Source organism: Papaver somniferum, chromosome 6 (assembly GCF_003573695.1).
Source record: "Papaver somniferum cultivar HN1 chromosome 6, ASM357369v1, whole genome shotgun sequence".
Classification (NCBI taxonomy): Eukaryota; Viridiplantae; Streptophyta; class Magnoliopsida; order Ranunculales; family Papaveraceae; genus Papaver; species Papaver somniferum.
In genome coordinates this window covers 34710768-34723556 of record NC_039363.1, presented here as the reverse complement: position 1 = coordinate 34723556, position 12789 = coordinate 34710768, and positions in this window count along the sequence as shown.

Sequence of the window (12789 nt, the reverse complement as noted above, 5' to 3'; positions counted from 1 at the left end):
TTCCTCCATCGATGACGTTCTTCTCAAGAACGTGTTTATTTTCTTCAAATACAGTTTCTAAGATATCCCAGGCATTTTTAGACTTAGTGCAAGTAGACACATAGTGCTGAAAGTCTGGGGAAATGGCCTGTCTGATAGCATTTAATCCGTCAGAGTTTTGCATCGCTGCAAGGGATTCTTCAGGACTGTAACTACCAACATCCTTAGGTAGAGATACATCTCCTTCTGTATTAACCGGAGGATCATAGCCATTAACAACACGTACCCAGGTTCTAAAATCACGTGCTTGAAGGAAAGCACGCATAGCAATTTTCCACCATGGGTAGTTTGAGCCATCGAAGGCTGGTGGTACGTTTATAGAGATAGCACTTATGTCCATAGAGTCAAATCGCTACAAACACAGACTTGTAAGGTCTTAAACATGTTTGCCTGCTCTGATACCAATTGAAAAGGCGGGGGTCTAACAACCACACCCAATATTTAGCTTAGCAATCTGTATGGACAAACTCCAATATACTTTCTAGAGAATCAACTAGACAGTCAGACTCAATCAAGATAAAAAGTATATCAAAGAGTTTATATCTCAATCTCTCGATTTGATATATACTCAAGCAAATAGAAATCTGCGAGTATTTATCAAATGCTAGAGAGATAACTTGGATGGTACCAAAGACCAATATCCAATTGTCAATCAATTTAAATCAATAACCAAAAGGTCGAATATTCTAATTGATTGAATAACGCATAACCTGTGATATTTCAATTATATAACAAAATATAATGCGGAAAAGAAATAACACAGACACCAGAATTTTGTTAACGAGGAAATTGCAAATGCAGAAAAACCTCGGGACCTAGTCCAGACTGAATACACAATGTATTAAGCCGCTACAGACACTAGCCTAATCCAAACTAACTTCGGTCTGGACTGTAGTTGAACCCCAACCAATCTCACACTGATCCAAGGTACAGTTACGCTCTTACGTCTCTGATCCCAGTAGGATACTACGTACTTGATTCCCTTAGCTGATCTCACCCACAACTAAGAGTTGCTACGACCCAAAGTCGAAGACTTTAATAAACAAATCTGTATCACACAGAAAAGTTTATGGTAATAGATAAATCCGTCTCCCACGAATATACCTACGAGTTTTGTTCCGTCTTTTGATAAATCAAGGTGAACAAGAACCAATTGATAATCCAGACTTATATTCCCGAAGAACAACCTAGTATTATCAATCACCTCACAATAGTCTTAATCGACGCAGCGAAAAAAGATATTGTGGAATCATAAACGATGAGACGAAGATGTTCGTGATTACTTTTTATCTTGCCTATCGGAGATAGAAATCTCAAGCCAATTATTACAATTGTACTCGTATGATAGAAACAGCAAGATCAGATCACACAACTACGATAAAGTAGTATCGGTATGGCTTCACAATCCCAATGAAGTCTTTAAGTCGTTAACCTGGTTTAGAAGAAGATACCAAAGGTTAAAGGATAATCGACTCTAGCTTAGCACAACTATTATCACACAGAATGTGTGGGGATTAGGTTTCCCAGTTGCTAGAGTTCTCCCTTATATAGTCTTTCAAATCAGGGTTTGCAATTAATGTTAGCTTGGTAATAAAACATTCAATATTCACCTTTAGATGAAAACCTGATTACATTCAAGCTAATATTTATCAACCGTTAGATCGAAAACATAGCTTGTTATACATAAATGAAATGCACGTTTTTGGGCTTGTGTAACCGTACCCAAACTTGTACATTAGTTGGTTCAACAATATTTAACCAAATGGTTATCCATATGATTAATTTCATATCAACCATATTCTTCTTCACCATAATTAGTTCAAATGACTCAAATGAACTAGTTAGAGAGTTGTTCAATTGCAAGGAAATCTCATGTACTACACAAGACACAATTGAACCAAAAACGATTTGATTCACTTGAATCGGTTCATGAACTATATAGCCACGGTTTGCAATTGCATTCCTTATTTAATATGAATAAGTTCACAATCATCGTTTTTAGATATAACCTACCTGGGTTCGCGGGCTTAAGTTCCCGGATGGAGTTCACAAACTCCAACAGAAATTCTCGGGTTTGAGAACTTCGCCAGTTCGCGGACTTAGCTCACGCACTACTCCGGTTCACTTGATCAACAAAGTTCGCAAACTTTGGTTCAAGGAATAAAGATTTATACATATATGTGTTTCAACAACAATGCTTATATCCTCCAATGGTTATATAATCTAAACTCTCATTTCAATCATTAAAACATTATCAGAGGACGTTATATAGTTGTTATTCACAAACCATTTTCCGTCAGAGCAATTTTCAAAGTGATTGAAACATAACATGACTTTTGTCACTAGGTAAAGATGAACTTGGCTAAAGCGAAACTTACCAACACATATTCGAGAAATAGATAGGCGAGATAAACTCGGCTCGAAATATCAAATATGTATAATCTAAGTCTATATAGCAAAATGACTTTTGTCTCAAGATAGGAGATAAATAGACTTCTGAGTGATAGATAAGTTCAAGTCTCCACATACCTTTTAGTCGATGAAGATCCACCAATTCATTGAGTAGTCCTTCGTCTTGTATAATGATTGCCATGGAGTTCTTGAGCTCAACTACACTTTCTATCCTAGTCCGAGACCTTATATATAGTAGACTAGAAATCAAGACTTATAGTTTTGATCACTAACATTGACAAACATGCTTGAGATAGCAACGCATGCGAGTTCGACCGAGGAATGCTCTAATAGAAAAGAGTAAGAACCGCTGGATGGGTGGACCGTTAGAGGGTTAACAATACCCGCTGGCGGGTTACCACAGCCTGTGCGCTTTTTTTCACCCGCCAGCGAGGTTTCTTCGCCCGCGAAATTCTAAATGAGACGTGCGTCTCATGTTGGTCGCAATGAACAAACCATCAAATGTGTTGGTTCGGCCATGGCCACCCGTTTTTCATGTTTGTTGAATCCATAGTGGGACCAAAATGAACAAACTTTTTGTTTATTCCATGGGAATTTCCCTAAAAAATGAAAAGTTTGGTCCGACTGAAAAATGCTTTGGGGTGGTTTATTTTGGCGAAACATGCCGGTAGGCGCAACCTTATAAATACGTCGGCTGTCAAAATTAGGAAACTAATCATAGCATTTCAGTCTCCTCAAAAGTCAGCTGCTGAAAAAAATAGTCGGCGTTGCCTAACCCAGCTGCAGAGACGAAGACCTTGTTTGTTTACAGCTGACTCGGCGTCTGGATCTGAGTCAACCCCTGACTCGGGCCGAGTTAGCAGTCAGACCGTTTGTTATGCATTTTGAGTCAAATCTGACTCGTCCTCTGAATCAGACATAACCCCTGACTCTGACGACCCATTTGAGTCAGGTAACAAAATACCCTGACTCACGAGACCAAACTACCGACTCACGTTTTTTTGAGTCAGATGAGTCAGATCTGACTCAAAACAAACATATCGAGTCAGATTCAGATGAGTCAGGTGATTTCACTCAGTTCCAAATTGACTCAGATCCATACGACGTAGATGAGTCATGAGTAAACAAAGGGAGAGAAATGGAAATTACAAGCCTTAGATAACTGTTGTCTGCGGATTATGGTACTAAAATGTCGTTATTGATAAAATTTCCTTTTAGTGCTTTCTTTCCAATGTCTTAAATTGCCTTTACATGTTTAACAAATTGCTTTTTAGTTTAATCCAAGATCTCAGTCATAAGAAGTTACAAAAAACTGGGACTACTGATTCTGTTTTTTCTTTTTTGTGTTAGTGGTAAGAGTGCAAGGGAGCAGGGACGGACTGAGAATTTAGCCTAGGGTAGGGCTAGAAACATACTCCTTCCGTTACTTTTTAATAGGCCAGTTTCTTTTTTTGAGAAAATTAAGGAAATTAAGAGAACTAATTATTGAAAGTGGTTCTCTACATACTTGTCAATAAAAGAAGTGAAGTGAAATGGTCCCCATGACACTTGTCAGCCAAAGAAATAAGTGAAATGGTCCACATAACACTTGTCATCAAAAAAAGTTAAAAGAAAAATGGTCCCAGAAAATTAAAGTAACATTTGACTTTCTCAATTAGGAAACTGGCCTATTTTTTTGAAATATTTATTTATAAAAACTGGCCTATTAAAAAATAACGGAGGGAGTACAAGTTATGGCGTCTAAAGGCCGCAAAAAATTTTAGGCAATAAATGATACGATTAAGGTGTTCATCGCCTTAGCTTTGATGATTGGAAGATAGTAGAAACCCAATTTTGAATTAACACGTATCATTTTTGGGATAACTATTCGTATGGATGGGCTATTACATATTTATCTACTGGGCTAATAGTAAAGATCTACTGATTCTATGTACTAAAAAAAATTCCCACCAAATTAAAGGACGGGCTATTGATAGATGTCTAAAATAACTAATTTTATATCTAATATTTATGCTTTCTTTGCTGTTATTTTTAAGAATTGTATGTTTGATTTTGAGTGATTTAGGTGATTTGGAGTCATTTGGAGCGAATAAAAGAAGAAACCGTCAATTTTGAGCAGGAACAGTAAAAGTTACATTTGACAGGCAAGCGATATTCGGAGCCCATCCGAGGATAGGGGGCATTCGTAGAAGGAGACTGTTAAAGGCAGATATAACAGTTATTCGGGGCCACCATCATTCTATTTAACCTAGAAGAGAAAATCAAGTCGTGACTATCTCTCTAATTCAGTCACATCTCGGCGTTTACTGCTCCAAGGTTTGCTGCCGATCCAAGCACCACTGCCGGCTAACCAGGATTTCAGGTGGCTCGTATCTCAGAAGTTGTGACAAGCACAGTGTGTGGGTTCGAGTTCGGTAAAGGATTTTGGCTACAGAACTTGCCGAGACAACAGAGAAGAGTTAGATTTGAAATTGAGAGAAATCAGGGGAGAATCGATGAAGATTTTACCGAGAGAAAGTGACTCGAAGAGTTTATGAAGAATTGAAAGATGGGTTTGCTCTAATTGAAGGAGGAAATTGATTTTTGTGATGTAATGGAAGTTAGGGTTTTAATCGATTCTCTTAGTTATGAATTGATGATTGAGTTTCAGATAGACAGAGCAGAGGTGAAATTGAAGTCTGCATAAATGGGTTTTGCTGTGAATCGAGAAATTAGAGTCTGTTGTTGATTCAGGAGATGAAGAAGAACAATGGGTTTGAGCTGATATGATACATGGGAGGTGTAGCTGCAAATGGTTGAAGTTGAGGTTTAACTCAAGGATGGAGGAGCTGCTGCTGTAATTAGTTGCGGAGGTGGTAATTAAGACAGAGATGGAGCTTGTTGGTGGCTGAGTTTATTGGACTTCTGGGTTTAGATGAATGTTTAGGACAGGGAGGAACCCTGGTGGCCACCAATTCATGGTTGTATTGAAGATTATAAGACCAACATAGAAATAGAAATTGGTGATGATTCAGATGGATACACACTGCACACAGGGTGCTTGTTTAGTTGCTTGAATGAGTTGTTTTTACAGCAAGAGCAGCTGCGCAGTTGTAGGTGGTATATGAATTGCAGAGCTGGAGAATTACAAGGTTGCGGTGCTGAGTTATGCTGCTAATTGAATTGGAAGGAGAAATTCAAGAACTGAAATTGCAGATTGAGTCGCAGCTGAGTCATTGAGAACTGAGGTGCTGTTGGGTTGAGATTGCAGGTGATAATGAATGTTCAGCTGCAACCAATGGTGCTCGAGACGATCAGGAAAGAGTATTGCAGGCTGAAATGGGTTCGAGTTGGATGACATTTTCGTGAAAGTTTTCAAGCAATAATACAGCTAAGAACTGAAGCTATTGTTGTCCAGTTTTTCGGAATGTATGAAGGGGATTGCTGCAGTGTTAGTGTGTTTGAATGAATTATGAATGTGGATTGTTGTAGAAACTTGAATTTACTGCAGGGAAGGTGATATAGAGAGGCTTAAAAATCACCAGCAAGCTGTCTCTATATTAACCGAGTCAGTGCACATAAACTGCTCGAGTAAAGACCTGAATAACTCTTCTTCACTAATTTAAGCTCTAGTTGAGGGTATTTTCCATGGATGTCTGTCAAGGGTCTGATGAGAAGTTCGATACAAGATGGAGAAGAATAGCGAAAGGAGTTACCACTGCCATTGTTTCTCATCGTTGTGTAAAGGGTGGAGCTGTTCTTACCTTGTGTTCGCAGAGTCAAGGCAGGGTTGCAGAGCAGTTCAGGCAAGTAAGGAAGGTGACGATGTTGCTGTGATTGATTTTGTGGGTCTTTACAAAGGGGTTTTGAAAGATAATCGGAGCTTAAGGAACACAGCAGGAGTAGTTTGATCGTGGGACTGATTTTGGTTTTATTTTGAGCTGAAGTTCAGTCTTAAGAAATGTATTGTTGTTATGGGTGTTGTGGTTGTTTTCCATGGTGCTGGTGGATTGTTCTACTGGTATTTGAACTGGAGTTGTATGAACATCCGAAGTGGCTCAATTCTGTGGTGATTTGGTTAGGCTCTGGAAGTGAAAGACGTGCGGCTACTGGCTTCCTGCTAAGGGTTAACAGCTTGTTTTAGATGATGTTACAGCTGCTATCCAGAAGAATTCCAGTGGGGTTAGAAGGCATGGGCTTACCTGGTTGTGTTAGTGCGATGGAGAGAATGGCTGTGCGTTGCTGGGAGCGATAAGGAGACACAGCTGCTGAAGCGGTAAGATCGTTGCCGCTTGTTTGCAATCAATGGAGTTTGAGGCTGAGTGCATATGCTTTTCAGTAATAGTTCTAATAGAAGATGAAGAATGGCTTGAGCTGATGCTTGGGAATGATTTGAAGTCCTGTGGCAGGTGGAAATAGGAGCTTTTGTTGTTGTGTGGTGTTGCAGCTGAAGTTCTGATGCCACGGAAACGAGGAAGGGGTTTTGTCTGTGGTTTCATTGAACTGCAGGTGGAATTGATCTGAGAATGTCTCTGAGTTGCTGCAAAATAGGAGTGCTAGGAATGTAGTGCTGCTTCAAGTTGTTATTGGTGGTGACTGAATTGGTGAAATTGAGCTGAAACGAATGAATAAAGTTGGAATCCAGCCGTGGGTAATGATGCAGTTGAATTGGTGGTGCTTGCAGCTGAGTACAGGGAAAGAACAAGCTTCATTGAAGTAATTAAGTGGATGGGAATGTTAGATGAATGAGTAGGAAACATTGCAGGGGAGGACCTAATGAGAAAGGCCTGAATTTGGCCTGGAATCTGTCGGATACAGGGAGAAATCGGTCAGAATTCCTTCCCAGTGAGTTGACTGACCGATCCAGGTATGACTCAGATGGACTTGGGCTGTTTTTACCGGGCTCAGCAACACTTTTGGACGTGATCTAATTTAGAGATGGAATGTGAAGGCAGAAGAGTATAAAAAAGAAAAGAAGGATATCTTCTTCTACTACTTTTTTTTTCTAGGGTTTAGAAACATGAAACTTCTTTTCATTCTTGTGATGAATGGTTTAGAAACATGAAACTTCTTTTCATTCTTGTGATGAACTCCTTTAACATGAGTACTTAATTTTATCATTGGTTTAAGGATTGAATTTCCAAATATGGGCTTTTATGCAATGAATTAGTTTTGTCTCCATATTATCGTTTATGATTCACCATTAATAATGTTACATGATTTGAATGTTTGTTTGGTTGAGTCTAGAATCAATCGAGTTTGTTTTCATCTCTATTGCTAGATTAGGATTTATTATACGCAAAAGTGATAGATTCCTTATTACAAGTAGCATAATTGTGATTATTGCTTGTAGTGATACATCCTAGTAGTCACAAGTGAGTCATAACCTTTATTAAATCGGATTAGTGCATTTTCCACGTTCGATTACTTTGATTGGCCTGATTTCATAGAACTTAATGCATCTAGGGAATTAAACTTGATTAGTGCTTTTACACGTTAGGTTGTCCTCTAAGATAGAATTCATATTCGCATCTTTTAATGTGTTTGTTGATGACAAGAGGAGATTTGCGGGATATACTTGCGATCAAGGTATCTTAGGGCCTTTGATAAAAGAGAGATTAAATATCAATTCTAGTTATTGTTAGAAAGCATGTTAGTGAAAGAAAACGAAATCCTTAACCAATATCTTTACATCTTTGATTTGCTTGTTTATTTCTTTGTTTGCTTTATTTTATTTTAGTTTATTAAAAATCAGAAACCCCCCATTGGTATTTATAGGAAACCGAAACAACTTGACAACCTTAATCCTCTCTGTGGGAACGATCCTTTCTTGCCCATGCTATATTCATATTTTGAGTAGTAAGAAAGTGTAATTTATATTTGACGGTTGACAACCGATCAAATTTTGGCGCCGCTGCTGGGGAGGCAGCGGTTGTCATTTGTTTTTGGTTTTTTATTTTTGTTTTTAATCCTTTTTTATATATTTTTTTAATCTTTATTTTCTGGTTTTTAACCTTGTTTTGAGAACTCTTGTTTCAGGTACCAATTTCTATGGACGGAGCGTATTGGAACAATGGATACGGTTTTCAACCTCAACAAAATTATGACAACTATCACCCTTATGGGGAATACAATCAAAACCAATCCTTTGGTTATGGTCAATATTCCACGTACCCTTTGAATTATTCTCATATGTGCCAACCTTCTTACGGTAGGTATGTAAGTGAGCAACCACAAGGAGGGGAGACTAGTTGTACTCCTATTCATATTTCTTCGAGTTTGGTAGATGATATGCAACAATTTATGGTGGGCATGGAGTCAGTTTGTAGACAACCAAGCGTGGAACCAATTTCGTCGACCGAATATGCTAATAGTATGTTTGGCCCAATTTCTGATCGTAGTTATGATTATTCACCCATTCAAAGGGAAGATAATTGGCCTAACAATACTGAAGTAAGTGATTCAACTTTTTCCTTGTCGAACGAGCTTTACCAACAAATGGAACACTATTTTCAAAATTTGGATGGATCACTCCAAGAGCTTCAAAAAGGTGTTTCCATTTTAAGACAAGGCATTGAAGAATACAAAGAGGACATGCAAAATTCTGCGAAAGACCAATCTTTCGGAAGTGGTAGCCAATCTTATGTCAACTATGATAGTGACGATGACTATGAAAGTACAATGCTTGAACCAATTTATGGTGACATCCCCGAGGAGTGTACAATGGAGTCTTTTTGCGATCAAAGTGAAGATGAAAAGGAATATGATGACACTAGTGCAGCTTACTCAAGCATTGATCTTAATAATGATCAAGAACCTATTCAAAAGGTAGATCTTGAGGATGATGCAATGCGTGCTCTTAAAAAGTTCCTTATGGAGAGACTTGAATCCGCAGTAGCATATATGCCTTACAACAAAGAAGAGTGTGTTGAGAATGAAACCGATATGACCAATATTGTGGAAGACCCAATTGAGCTTGCAAAGGATTGTAATGATGATGTTTATGTCGAGACTTTGGTTAAGGCAAAAACGGACGAAGAATGGTTGCAAGGTTTGATAGAGGACCATGATATAAAAGAGGTGAATAACTCACTTGAGTTTTTCAAGGATAAAGAGGATTCCGTAATACAAGAGATTGTGCAAGGTTTGTCTAACCCTTTGCATATTGTTTCTTCTCCTTTATCTCTTATTGGTTTGAATGTATGTGCTTCGAAAACATTGTTGAAGGACTTTGTTTCTCGATATCCGCCATTGGAAACATTTGATTTTCATGTTATGCAGGTTGTGAACAAGAAACCATGAAAGTTCCCAAATTCTATATTTTATATCCACTTCCAAGTGTGGACAAGAATAAGTGTGGGGGAAACTTTTATCGGTTAATAGCTTCGTTTCTGTTTTATATTACTAATATGTGTGCGAAGCTAGTGTTTTCAAAACAGGTTCTATGGAAGGATCCTCAACTTATCAGGTTATTGGTGTATGGGGAATCGGTCTTGAAAGTCGGGCTGACGACTTTAAACCAAGCGCTAAATGGGAGAAAACCCATTGGTTTTGTGTATCTATCTCTATCTTTTTATTTCTCAAGTCTTTTATCTTTATTTTCTTATTTTGGATATTTGCATATCAAAACTCCAACTTTTATAAAATTTTGAACAATTTAGAATAAACACTAGCCTTTCTAAGTAGATGGAATTTTTTCTTGACGATGAGGTATATATATTGGCTGAGTTGGGATTAGATGCCAACTAAATAGCTTGTTTAGTATTTATTCTCTATTTTTCAGAAATAGCTATGAGTTGGAATATCAGTTTTTTATCATGCATTTTATTTTCTTATTGTGTATATATATCATGTTATGATTTTCCCATCTTAAGTTTTACTTTGGATGACTTAATTTACATTGAGGACAATGTAAAGTTTAAGTGTGGGGGAGTGTTTTCGCATATAGAGTTTTTAGCCTTGTTGGTTTTTCCTTTTTATGATAAAAAAATGCTTTATACACTCCGAAACGTAGAAATATGTTCCTTTAGGATGACACTATCAATCTACATTGATGGAACCATCTTGGCTGGGGGAGTTGAGAAACCCATTAACTACAAGGGAAAAAATTATTCAAGTGTTAGAAATAATATGAAAGTTGTTACCATAGCTCGGAATATCACCATATAACTTTCTGTTTTTACTTTTGCAATCTTTATGTTATATCTATGTGATTTGGTGGGTCACTAACATCGAATTGTTATTGCTGTTAGGATGAAATAGTGTGATTGAGTTACTACAAAAAGAAAAAAAAAAAGACCGACCAATTGACCAAACAGAATAAATTTGACACTTGGATAAAGCAATATGTGCGTGTTCTCCCTGTCTCTGTCGCCTAAACAAGCGTGGAATGCAGGATCCACGGGAATTACCATGTAATCTGCTGACAAGAAGCATGCGATTGGATCCAAAAGATCCAATCATGTTGTCGATTAAAAAAAAAAGGTGAAAAGAGAAAAAAAGAAAAAAATAATAAAAAATTATTATTGTGTTGAATAAAATCGATCACTGGTTCCCTTGTATATGCCAGTGAATTGATTTAGAATTAAGTTTGCCGACCGCTGGTTCCCTTGTATATGCTAGCTGTGTTGATATTAGAATTCAGACCAGTAGCTCAATCCATTAGGATGCATAGGTTCATCTTGGCGGTAACCTTGAGACAGATATGGGAAACACCGATCACTTGTCAACATTCGCAAACATCTACTTCTATATCCATATTCTTAATCTTTTCATGTGTGATTGTGGTTAGTCAGATTCCGAGTATTGTGGTTTGTTCAACTTTCTGAGTAGAGCTTAATTTACATATATATTAATTTGGATTCGCTTCAGGGTACCTCCTCCAATAGCCATTTTGGATTCGTTCAGAGATTTGTCACAGGTAGCTGGAGTTGGAAATATAGGTTTTGTAGGCATACCTCTTGTAAACCTTCACGGGACTATAAATCGTCCACTAGGGACACCTAGGGGTTCAAAGGCCTGTTATTCAGGCTAAGAGTAACCGTATTCTCGACGAGACGGAGTTGTTTGTATGTTTTAGAATTATTTTGTTTGATTTTCTCGAGGACTAGCAAAGTCTAAGTGTGGGGGAATTTGATAGGTGTCTAAAATACTTAATTTTATATCTAATATTTATGCTTTCTTTGCTATTCTTCTTGTGAATTGTATCTCTTATGTTTGCTTTTGAGTGATTTAGGTGTTTTGGAGGCATTTGGAGCGAAAGAAGAAGAAACACTGTATTTTGAGTATTTTGAGCAGGAACATTAAAAGTGACATTTGACAGGCAAGCGATATTCGGAACCCAGCCGAGGATAGGGGGCATTCGTAGAAGTAGACTGTTAAAGGCAGATATGACAGTTATTCGGGGCCACCATCATTCTATTTAACCTAAATGAGAAAATCAAGTCGTGACTATCTCTCTAATTCAGTCACATCTCGGCGTTTACTGATCCAAGGTTTGCTGCCGATCCAAGCACCACTGCCGGCTAACCAGGATTTCAGGTGGCTCGTATCTCAGAAGTTGTGACAAGCACAGTGTGTGGGTTCGAGTTCGGTAAAGGATTTTGGCTACAGAACTTGCCGAGACAACAGAGAAGAGTTGGATTTGAAATTGAGAGAAATCAGGGGAGAATCGATGAAGATTTGTATCGAGAGAAAGGAGACTCGAAGAGTTTATGAAGAATTGAAAGATGGATTTGCTCTAATTGAAGGAGGAAATTGATTTTTGTGATGTAATGGAAGTTAGGGTTTTAATCGATTCTCTTAGTTATGAATTGATGATTGAGTTTCAGATAGACAGAGCAGAGGTGAAATTGAAGTATGCATAAATGGGTTTTGCTGTGAATCAAGAAATTAGAGTCTGTTGTTGATTCAGGAGATGAAGAAGAACAATGGGTTTGAGCTGATATGATACAGGGGAGGTGTAGCTGCAAATGGTTGAAGTTGAGGTTTAACTCAAGGATGGAGGAGCTGCTGCTGCAATTAGTTGCGGAGGTGGTAATTAAGACAGAGATGGAGCTTGTTGGTGGCTGAGTTTATTGGACTTCTGGGTTTAGATGAATGTTTAGGACAGGGAGGTACTCTGGTGGCCACCAATTCATGGTTGTATTGAAGATTATGAGACCAACATAGAAATGGAAATTGGTGATGATTCAGATGGATACACAGTTACACACTGCACACAGGGTGCTTGTTTAGTTGCTTGAATGAGTTGTTTTTACAGCAAGAGCAGCTGCGCAGTTGTAGGTGGTATATGAATTGCAGAGCTGGAGAATTACAAGGTTGCGGTGCTGAGTTATGCTGCTAATTGAATTGCGAGAA